Below are 11909 nucleotides of genomic sequence, written 5' to 3' on the forward strand. Positions count from 1 at the left end.
TCGTTTCGCAAAACACCGAAACTGAAACTCAGCATCGCGTTTTTGCCCGGCAGGGGGCCAGGCCAGCCAGAGGCCTTCGTCACCTCCGTCACTATACCGTCGACGTTATTTTCCCGTCTATTATGGCGTGCGCCGCTATTTGCGCGGGTGTAATGAGGACGGGTTTTCAGTGTTTTGTGCAGTACCATCCTGCGTTGTAGTGTGGCTCGTGCACGTATGTAACCACAGAAGAGTGTAGGTTCGCGTACCGCTGTAAACGCGCCGTACGTGGCAAACAGGGTCAGCGGCAGCCGACGAAGCTTCTTCCTGTCAGTGTCCCCTTTGTTCTAGGTCGTCGCAAAGAAGTCGGTGCAGTCTCAGTTTTGAAATCGCAGTGCATGGACGTTGTTAATGTGCTTCTTATGTGTTAGAATGTGCTCATTGTGTAGCAGGTCTTGTGCCGATGTCTGCGCCAATGGTTCGGTGCCGTTGACTTCGTCACGAACGGAGTTTTCAATGTAAGAATATTCTCTATAGACTCGGATGCAGCTTTCTGTGAAGTTGCCTCTGAAGGAGTGACTATGCAGCGGAAGCTACGAGCTCTCACCGCCGGCTCACAAGCTTGCGTCGTTGGTTCGTGAGCGCGTGCGTGCAGCGCGCTTGTGAGAGCCGGCGTTTCGCGCTCGTATTTCTGCTTCGCAGCCACAGATAGCTGTCGCCGATTATAATATATGCTGCATGCCTGTTGCGAATCCGTTGAACGGAAACTTTAGTGCGCCTATTTTGCACAATGTAAAATTTCTCAGTGAGTGCAAAAGTAAGCGGCAGCGAGAGTACTTGCAGGCCAGCTTTCAAATGCTGCGATTGTGCAACTCGGAGAGTTATTCGCTTGCAATCCTTATCATTAGCTAAAAAGATGCATTATAATTCGGAGCATGTCCATTCAGTTCTCCTGTGTGGTTCTTTTCACAAAAGGAATGCCATAATATACAGGAATGGGCTTCTCTTTACAGGCTTTTAGTAAGTGGAGAAGCTTCAGCGCAAGTTTGTCTACCATTTGCTAATCACTGTTAAAAATTGAACACTCATTTGTCAAACTTTTTGTGTTTCTGCGTCTTTTTCGTCCTGTAAATTTTCATCATGCTTGGAATATAAAGGGTGTCACGTCTGTTGCGTGTTACAATGCGTAAATAATTCCTGCTGAATCCTTTCACTCATGCTCGCATTTTGTGTGTGCTGCCTTTATTTTTCTGGGGTTTACTTGGTGCTTTAATAGGTTTTGGCAGTTGTCATGATAACAGAAGTACTTGTGTTGACAGAGTGCAATTTTAGGGGAGCTGATTGCGTTAAATATCCTAGTTTTTTTCTTTTTCTCTATTCATAACTGAGGGGAATCAATGTTGTGACACATTCTTTCATTTCTTATATCACTATGCTCTCTAATAACGAGTGTTCGCAGGTGGATCGTGGCTCGTCGCATGCGGATCGTCTGCATCCACTTTGGAGCCTACAGCACGGGTCTTGCCTCCTCGTAAAAGTAAACTTTGTGAGTTGTATGGAATGAAAAGGAGCGCGTGAATTCCGGCAAAGTGTTATTTTATGGCTTGTTTCAGGACAGCATTTAAATAAGCTTTTGGATTTCAGTACACATTGGATAATCATACTGATTTAAACAAATTGCATTTCAGCCATTACAGTATGTGAAAAATGTTGAGCCCTTTGTAGGATTCGGGGATTCGCGTTCCTTTTGCTTCAAGTGCCGGCAAACGAATATGATACATTACATAACATATTTTACGTGCTCATTACTACCTAACAATAAAACAAACCACTCAGAATGTTTTTCTCTTTTGGTAATGGTCCCCCTGGTGTTCTGTGTGTATTTACAAGCATGGGTATTTACTTGTTTATTTATATATTCATACTCAAAGGCCTCATTACAGGGTATTATTACATGAGGGGTAGACATGAAGTACATCAATAAGGGTTATAGTTGTTCAGTTTGATGTGGCCCGTACTGGTGGGAAAATAAATTTGATAAATTGTTGACAGTTTCAGCCTTTTCAATCAGTAAACTGCCTCGAAGCAATCTTCAAATATATTGCAAGTGTTCTTATAGGTAGATAAAACATAGGCATCGCATTTGAGGTCTTTTTGAAAGAAACGAAGTCATTGGTGCAAATGTGTTCACCATTCTTCTACAAAACGTGTGGTCAAAACGGCTTGAAAATGATGTCATTGGATTTTCAGAACCATTCTGAATGCACTTTTACCAATTTTAGGCATATCAGGCTAAGCTGGTGTCAAGGGGACCACTTCACTCTTCCTACGGCCTTTACAATCACCGCAGAAGCAATGGGAGTTTTTCTCCAGAAGTTATTTCGTCTGCTTTTGCTATAGACGTCAAGACCCGACTGCTTGCTCCCTGCCTGTATCTGCGGTGGTGGGTGGCATTCACCTGGTTCGTGCTGTCGGCCACTGGTTCATAGTGAGTGCAACACTGAAATTTAAAAAAAAACAGAATGCTGAGCCTGCGCGTCTTCAGCGCAGCCCACATGCGCACAGATTCATCACAAAATGTGCTCAGTGAAAATATTTAAAAGCAGGAATCATTCATTCCTAATCCAGAAGGAAGTACTCTGATGATTTTCTTGCACGTCTCATGGTCCATGATTAAATGATGCGTAATGCTAAGGGGAAGAAACGGAAAACTCAGATAGTGAGTTTTGAAGCTCACCTCATGAAAATGTACCATCGGGGGCAAAAGTGTCCGCAACGTGCGAGTGGTAAATCCTGTACCACCATTATTGGCTGCTGGCTTGAGACGATACTTGTAGAGCATAGTCAGACTCACATACACTAAAATTTGACTGTCAAATAAATATTGCGGGGCAATGTATATAATACTTCATTACGCTGATATCACTTTTCACGTGTCCTGAATTATTTTACCCCCCATATACCTCACAACTTCCCTAAACGAGAGACCTGTATCCATACCTCGAAGGAATACTAATGACTAATGTGTTAGCAAGTATCAGGAAAAACTCAGGAACCTTCTCCTCCCGCGTGAATGGCGGATGCAGCGGTAAAGCAGTGACGACCCCACCACGATGTGGCAAGAGGCAGAAACAGACCCCTTTGCACAGGCCGTAAGAAATAGAGAACACGTTCCCCTCTAGACCGGCCATGGGGAGAAATGCATGCAGCTTGTACCTTATAAAAGGTTAAAGACAGTCTGCAGGCTGCCTGGCGTAGCGAGAGCGGTCAGTGTGTTGAATGTTGTGATGAAAAGCAAAAAAAGCTGCAGATTTTGTATGGGCCAACCCAAGAGGAAAACCTCGTGTGCTGGATGTACTTCAGCTTTGTTATATATTATTCTGAGCAATGCTGGAAGATGTGGACAGAATGATGATGACGCACACGCAATGGTGAACAGGCAAATAAATTTTATTCATGAAGCATTTCTAGATGTTTAATGCAGATAAAACAGTCAACAATCAGTCCTGTCACGTTCCATCGTTACCCTCATCTCCCCTCTTCCAAAATGCCTCTTCTGCTAGTAATGATAGGGAGGTGCTACTTATGCATGTGTCTTTATAATCAAACATTGTTTTACGCTCAATAATTTCCTGTGCTTTTTCATCTCGGTTTCAGTCAACTATCACTGTATTGCATATAATCTTTGATTATAAAGACACATGCGTGAGCAGTGCATTGCTATCGCTTCTAGTGAAACAAAGGGTGTTTCTGGAAGGGGAAAGATGAAAATGATGATGAAGCATGTGACGGGACTGATTGTTTGCTCTTTATTCTGCACTGTGTATATTGTAATGCTTAAGGAATAAAATTCTTCTGTTAATTCAGTGCAATGTGTGTAGTGCTTCTCATCCTTCTGTCTGTCTCTTCGAGCGCTGTTTTTGAAAATGCTGAACCAACCGCCCCAAAACCATTTTGCATGTGGTATAGTGTCTATATTTTTTTATTTGCTTTGAATGCTTCTGATTCTTATGATGATGTTCTTATCTCATTTTTTTACTGCAGAGAGCAAGAATATCACTGCCTGCTTGTTGCACAGCTGTACTGTGTCATGGACTCTGACTGCTTTACCTGCACATCCAGGTGTGGCCACACTAATACCATAACTGTTTCATTTCAGCCAGTAAAACTTTCTCGTGTCATTCAAAGAGCTCCTTAAGTTTTTAATGACACTTTGGGTTATTGGTGCAGTTGGAGGAGAAAAGACCTGTGGTGCATGAATATTTATGCATTCTTGTGTTGTAGAGCAGCTGCTTTTCCTTATCCCTTCACTTTGATGTATTCACAGAAAAGTATGCTGAAGACTTCATACATCATTCTGTGGAAAAGGTGCTGCCTATAACACAGCTGATAAGTGTGCTAACATAAGTATCATGATGTATCTAGTGGATTGGATGAGATATCTGGGTACACAACACAAAAATAGCAATTTCAGCAGACACCAGTTGATGAGACGTCAGTGCATGTTTTTTGTGCAGCTGACATGTGACAAGACTGAATAACTTTGTGATGGTGTATTTTAGTTTATGAACTTGAAATTGGGTCATTCCAAGCCATCTGACCCAGATTTTGTTCGACCATCTTCGATTTCCTTTAAAAAATGCATATAGTTTATTCTATTACTAGAAGCCGGCATTATAAAATAGCGAAGTGTTTTTTTTATTTTTAGTATGTGCTCGCGCAGACATGCAATCATGGACATCATAAACATGTGAAGCACTACGCAGGTGGATGATCTTATATGCTTTCTGCACAGTGGAAAGGTGAATGTTCTAAAGATATCTGAAGTACCACATGCATGCACTATCACTTTTCATTTGGCTTAATAAAGAACGCATGACTATCAATTTTTTTAGACTACACATTATGCTTTCACTTACAAAAATTTTGAAATTAATTTGTTTCATGTTTCATTATTTTTAAACTGAAAAAGGTGGAAAGCTATCAATTTTTGAAATTATTTACCAAATTTTATGGTCTCATAAACGTTGTATGAATGGCAAAGCAGCCTATAAAATGTTTCAGCGATGAGAAAACCTAAGCCATGCCAGAAAAAATCATAAATTGGAGAAAAGTTGCTTTCTGTGGCATATTCAGCTGTCAGTTGCATAGTGATGTGGTACTGGTAAGCATAGAAAGGTTGTAAGCTGCACAATACCATTCAGTCGCATTTATTATCACAAGTTTAATTCGACTAATTTTTGTTCTTAAAAACATCATTCTGCAAGTTCAGCATCAATGCCCTACCGTGGCATTGCTCCCTGCCTGCTCCTCAGTACAGTGCATGCTGGAGCCAGCTGCAAGTGTAGGTTTAAGCAGTGCTGCAGGTGGTGTGCTGGGCTTGAATGCTTTCATCTTCTGGAGTACAGAGGTCTACTCAAGGACACGGTTACAAAAAATAAAAATTAAATGGCCACTAAGCAGAAGCATCAAGTAAACCCTCGTGGTAACTGGAGATGTGGACCAAAGACCGCTGCAGCCACGCTCCTCATTGCACAGATTCAAGAAGCACTATGAAATGATGGTGCTGTCTTCTGCTTCCTGGAAGTCATTCAAGAAAAACAAATTGAACTCACTAAGTGGTTTAAAAGAGCACCTTGGAAAGAACAGTAGTGTTTCATCACATCGTCTTCATGTGCAGGCTCTTTCCCACTTAAAGGAAAACGGAGTGGATGGCTACCGTGCTTCGCAAAGCACAGCTGCTGACAGCTGGGGAGAATTGATGGCAAAGGTACATGCACAATAAATATGCGCCCGTTCTAGCTGTCTCTTGGCAGCAGCGGTTCTCAAAGTGTGGTGGTGTTGCACTCCCAGTTTCTCTCTACGGTTGAAACAGCCAGTGGTACTTCAACTGTGCATGCTAGAATTACATCGTAATCAGTGACCCAATTGTTTCAAGTTTTCAAACATGGATGAACGTGCCACCAGGCTTTCAACCCACAAACATGGGAACATCCAATTGGAGCGCCTTGCAGCACTGCTTATATATGGTTTGCAACCGGCTCTAGTGAGCACTGCAGTAAAGAGCAGGCACAGAGCAACGTTGAGGTTTGGCATCGGTGCTCAGCTTTCAACACTGTTTTCTCGCCTAATACAAAAATTACTTCAATCACTCTCCAGAATAAATTGCATTCAATGGTAATGTGCAGCTTACTACCTTTCATATTTTTACTAGTATCACCTCACAATGAATTCGCACCTTAATATGGCACAAAAAGCTACTTTACTTGAATTAAGAAATTTTTTTGTTAGTGCTTACGGTTTCTAATCGCTGAAACATCTTTTGGCTTCTTTGTCTGGCAGGCAACTTTGAAAGTATTTGTAATGATTACTGTGAGAACATAAAATTACATCAAAAATCGAAAAATCGCAGTTTGGTACCTGTTTCGAGTTTATTATTTATTTATTGTTACACGAGTTTCGAAACTTGAGACAGCGGCTTTGGCATAGAAATTTTTTTCGCAAAAAACAAGCTGGGATAAGATTTGCCTTAGTAATGTAATAAACTGTGATGGTTTTAAGGAATTTGAAGATGGTTGAACCCTTAAGTCTGTCAATTGGCAAGCAATGACATAAATGTGCATCTCCACCTTAAGTAATCACAAACTTAACTGAAATGCAAGGGGGAATGGCAGAATTAAAAACATTTATTTTGACCTTTAATAAGTATATGGGTGGAGGGGATGCTGAAGAAAACACTAGCTCGACATATTTTGCCACCACTTTTTGGAGGCTAAGAGAAATGTGTACTATTTTTGGTAGGGCCACATACTTGATCTAGTTATGTGTTCAGCCTCTTTCACATTGTTGGGAACTTTCTACCACTGCTTCAGCTCTGTTTTTGCCACTGCCTGCAAAGGCGGTAAGGGAAGCCTGCTTTTTGAAGGCACTCGACTTGTATGTTACTCGGCTCTGTCTGAAGTTGTTAGGTGCTGACGACAGCAGAATTACAGGATGAAGGTTCTTTACCCGTGCAACAGGTTAAGGATGCGGAAAATAAATATGCGCTCTTTCTGTCACTATTCTAGGCGTATCAGTGTAACACGTCGCATTCAAGTGACTAGTTTGAATCTAAACCCCTGAGACACTCGTCTTGTGGAATTTCCAAAGTGGTGCATAGTGAATGTGAAAAAAAGTTGAGATCTCAAAACCTGTGGTTGTGCAAGATTAACGTTTTGATTTTTGGTCGGGTGTAACAACTTTCTTGAAATTAATATATAGTTGGTAAAATTCAAAACAAAGCACCAAATGCCCCTCAAATGATTGCACCCAGCCAATGGCGAGGACTTATTCTCAAAATGTGGTTAATTCCCTTTGACCTGCTAGGGTGGCGTCGTAGGGGGAGCCAGACGAAAGCAAATTAACCATGGCATAAGGAAAATCGTTCGACGTCATCGGCTGGAGCACCTCCTTTGAATGGTATCTGCTGCTTCTCTCTTGATATGTATCCGGCTATACCAACATTCACAAAACAGCTAGCAATGGCCTTATGCTATGTCCAGATTTTAACAATGGTGAGATATGTAAATGATCTTTTACTGGTTTAATGGTTTGTTAAATGATGCCAACTTTCCTTGATTGTTCCTGAAGTCTCACTATTTATTCACGTTCACTGTGCTTTGGAAGTGCCGCAAGGAAAGTGTGAAATGTTTAGATGCAATGCAGTTCTTTAAAGGTGTAGTAAAGAGGATTCTGAGCTGGTATTTTTGCCATGAAAACTCTATCTACATGCTCCGAGCATTCTTGGAAACTTCAAATTTTTGTCTTGTGCAGCCAATTTCTCTGTTAAATTGGATTAGATGTCCTAGCTCCCACCATTGTTTTTAACTGACCTCTGCGAGTAGGAGGAGTCAACTAGCACGGGGAGTGCCTTCAGCCAGTCACGTGGCAGCTCTTGCTTTTGCTTTGCTTTCAGGTTTCTACGAATAGTTTTAGTTGCAGACAGCATAGCTGCCAATTAGGTCCACAGAAATAAAAATCTCCGTGAACTGTTTTCACAAATCATTCCCCGTATTACTACATATCACACCGCCGATGACAAGTGGCAAGCCACCATGTGACTGACTGGAAAGCACTCCTCAAATTGGTTGACTCCTACTCTTGGTCAATTATAATGAAACAAAAAAGGTGGGAAACGGGACATTTCATCTGATGTAATATGAAAATCAGCTCCACAGGACTATTCAAAGTTTCTAAGAAAGCTTGCAGTGTGTAGATCGAGTTCCCATCATAAAAAGGTGAGCTCAGAATCCTCTTTAGTGCTCCTTTAAACAGGACCATATGTTGAGCTCATATTTCTAGAATATTGAAAGAAGTCATGGTGATTTATTTTTCGCAGTCTTATCTGGTTAAATGACCGTGTCATAAGCTCATACCCTCTAAAGGCAGAGCTGAGTAAAATACAAGTCGAGACAGTAAACAGGATTCTTCCCTTTGCCTCTTTTCCAAGCAGTGGTAGAAACAGTGTAAAAGCAGTTTTACAGTGTGACCAACAGTGTGAGAAAAACTGAGCAGAGAACTGGATCAAAGTGTTTACTACAACCATAATTACGCAAATTCTCTCATAACTAGAATCATTGCCATCAGCCTGACTATGCCCACTGCAGGGTAAAGGCCTCTCCCATATATTTCCTTTGACAGCTGTTGCCACCGTATTCCAGAAAATTTCATCTGCCCACCTAAATTTCTGGAACCCCCTGCTATGCTTGCCTTCCCTTGGAATCCACTCTGTTAACATGAAGGAGCAGCAGTTATCTTGATTTCACATTACATGCCCTGCCCAAGCCCCTTTCTTCCTCTTGATTTCGGTAGCATGTCAATAACCCGCATTTGTTCCCTCACCGTTCTGCCTGCTTCAGGTCTCTTAAATGTTACACCTATCGTTTTTCTTTCCATAGCTCACTGCATTGTCCTAAACTTAAGCTGAACACTTTTCGTTACCCTCCATGTTTCGGCCCCTTAGGAGAGTATTGGCAAGATTCTAGAATACATGGTGGCAAAATATGATGTCAAGTTGATATTTTCTGCTCCCTACAACGTTTCAGAATTGTGCTTTTTTGTAGAAATCATTGTGCCAAAAAACAGGCTGTGGAAAAAACCCGCACGCAAACCAAAAGGCCACAACTGGACATGTGTTCACTGACATTACCAGGTCAGACATGCAGATTCCTTTATCATACAAGTACACAGAGGCAAAGCTGATGCTGTCATCTCCACCTCTGCTTACATGAAACATTGTCCACACTTCCCACGTTACTGGTCCAGATGACAGATTAAAAACCTTAGCACTATGGAACAAAGGCTTACGCTGTTTTCTTACTTTCATCCTTTTCCCTCTGCTGTCCACACGTGGCACAACGCGGTAACAGGTGTGAGCTTGCCGGCTAAATCATACAGACCAAAAATGCTGAAGGCCAAAGCTAGCGGCAGTCTGACAGTGGCAAGGACTCATGGGCACTGACTTGAAACATAAGACTACAATACCCCTCTTTACCTCCTTTGAATACGCTGCCGTGAAGCTCAAAACAAGTTTGCTTTTTGTTTGACCTCGGGTGATACGCCCAGCAAATGTGTTTTGGTCTCACCTGCATACATGCGTCCTTTCTCAAAAATTTTGAGCCCAAGAAGTCTGATTCTCGCCATGGTGTGTGTCTCATTACCTATCACCAGGTTTCTAAACCTCATGAAGGTAAGAAGAGTTCTCATCCTCACCCCCTTGGAATCTAGGGCTTCCTAGGTTGCTACAAGGGCCTCGTTATGCAGCTTGGAAGCAAACTCCTCAGGCTGTAATTTTTGACAAAGGCCATACATCAAGGAACTACTGAATCCCTTCATGTGGTGCTTCAGCACTGAAATCTAATCCCCAGCCTTGCACATTGATAACCCGCAGCATTGCAACTATGGGTCTAGGCTGGCTGGCAGAACTTCCAAACACGAAGTAATACCTAAACACCTGCAAGGCGAAGCCTTTAAAACTGTGCTCAAAGTTTTGGTCTACACAAGCAAGGGAAATATCCCTCATGGTAGGAACCACTCTTTAATGCATGCAAGCTCATTTCTTTCTTTTTCTTCGTGCAAAAGCTCTTCTGGCCACAACTGCGGTATTTTTGTTGGTGCAGTCTCCAAGGTTTTGCAATTTCACCTTGATTCTATGTTTGTGAGGGAACAGAAGGACCTTTATGTGTGGAAGAAAGAAGTTTGTGCAGGCTCAGGTGTGGCTTCTATTATGAGTAATATTTTCTTTGTGTGTGTGGACCAAAACATTTAGCGCAGTTTGCAGGGCTTTGCCTTAGAAGTGTTTAGTTACAACTACTTCATGTTTGTAAGGCCTTCAAAAAGAAAAGCATGGGATTGGACTTCAGTGTTAAAGTGCCAGATGAAGAGACTGCAGTTCCTTGATGCTCTTATGGAGGGGAAAGCATGGCATGTTTGCTAGGCTTACTATCCAAGGACAAAAGTGCCTATCGTGAGTTTCTTGTTGATATATTCGAAGTTGATGAAGAGTGATGTCTCGTACTTCAGGTAAATGCTCAGTAGATTTTGCCACCACCATATGCTATTGCCATTCAGTCTAAAAAATTAGCAATAACCAGCTATTCACAAGATCTGGTTGTATATGTGTGTGCAGGTTTGATACAAGGCCAAGTGAAGACACCAGCTCAGGATAGGCTGGTAGGGAACATGGTTGCTCTCATACTACCTTATTGAGCTATCTCATTGCCTTCGCAATGTGAGTTAGAGGTAAACGTATGTGCGGTTTCTCGCACCAAGGAAGATTGCATACCGCTTGAGTTTGGTGTCAGGCACAACACAGGCTACCTGCCATTGTTGGTGCCATAGGTGCTAATGTTTTGTGGTCAATATTATATCAGTCGGACACCGTGGTGTCAGCGGGCAGCAGGAAGAGAATTTTTTATGTAGTTACGCTGACAGGTTCACATCTTTCAGCGCACTGTGCCTCGTGTGAACGGCGTAGTTCAAAAGGATGAAAGAAAAATTGTTGCATAAGGTTTAAGATTTTTATTCTTTCATATTCCTTCACTGGGATCAGATTTTTATTCTTTCATATTCCTTCGCTGGGATCAGTTAATGTGGGAAGTGTCAGAAGGCTTTCATATCAGGGGAAATGGAGGTGATTTCATCAGCAGTCTCTTCATTCACTAATATAAGGAATCTGCATTTTTAGCGCAGCAGTGACGGCGAACATGTGTCCCGTTGCGGCCTTTTTGGATTGCGCACCTTCCCGCACTGCATATCTTGAGGTTGTAAATAAGTTTCTGTTGTGTATTAAACTGCGAGTCAGGACTGGGTTTACGTTCTCTCGGTGTTAGTGTTTTTTGCGCTGTTTTACTTGAGTATGAATTCTTACCATTTAGTCCATTTCGCCGTCTTAACTGGTGTATACCTTTGCTCAAGCTAAGGAGCTAATGGTTGAATGCTTTTATAGTGCGTAGGTACAATACTTACATAGTAATTAAAGCAGAAATAAATGATTTCCTGACCAGATGTTTTATATTTTGTGTACAGTACTAGAGTTCCGCTTAGCCAGACTTAAGTATGCGCTGCAGCCAAAGGATTCTTTTCTCGGGTCTGACGGATTTTAAAGGTAACCACGTATTTTCAGTTTGCTTTCAGGTTTATTGTTTGAATATCTACCTCTTTGCAGGGAAATTTTTTTGCGACAAGTGTTCCATTTGAAAACTGACTTGAAATTATATTTTTGTATTTTGATGAAGTACGAATGGTTGGATGAAAAGAGTATAAATATATTTGTGCTAGGTACAAATAGCTATGAGTTGCGGCCTGCTTGCCTTTGGCTATGCTAATTTTGTTTATTAATCTTTCCTCTGTTTAATGTAATATTAAAATGTATCCCAGCTGCTCCAGTAGAG

At 41.7% G+C, this 11909-nt stretch overlaps 1 long non-coding RNA gene across 1 annotated transcript; it reads left to right on the plus strand.

Annotated features, from left to right (window-relative positions):
- The first annotated feature begins 130 nt into the window (after nt 1–130).
- LOC144100870 (uncharacterized) lies at nt 131–10955 on the plus strand. Its single transcript, XR_013307876.1, has 5 exons — nt 131–497; nt 1439–1525; nt 2262–2467; nt 4024–4101; nt 10646–10955. It is a non-coding gene; the product is annotated as an uncharacterized LOC144100870 (long non-coding RNA).
- Nucleotides 10956–11909: the final 954 nt, after the last annotated feature.

This window comes from Amblyomma americanum, chromosome 1 (assembly GCF_052857255.1).
Source record: "Amblyomma americanum isolate KBUSLIRL-KWMA chromosome 1, ASM5285725v1, whole genome shotgun sequence".
Classification (NCBI taxonomy): Eukaryota; Metazoa; Arthropoda; class Arachnida; order Ixodida; family Ixodidae; genus Amblyomma; species Amblyomma americanum.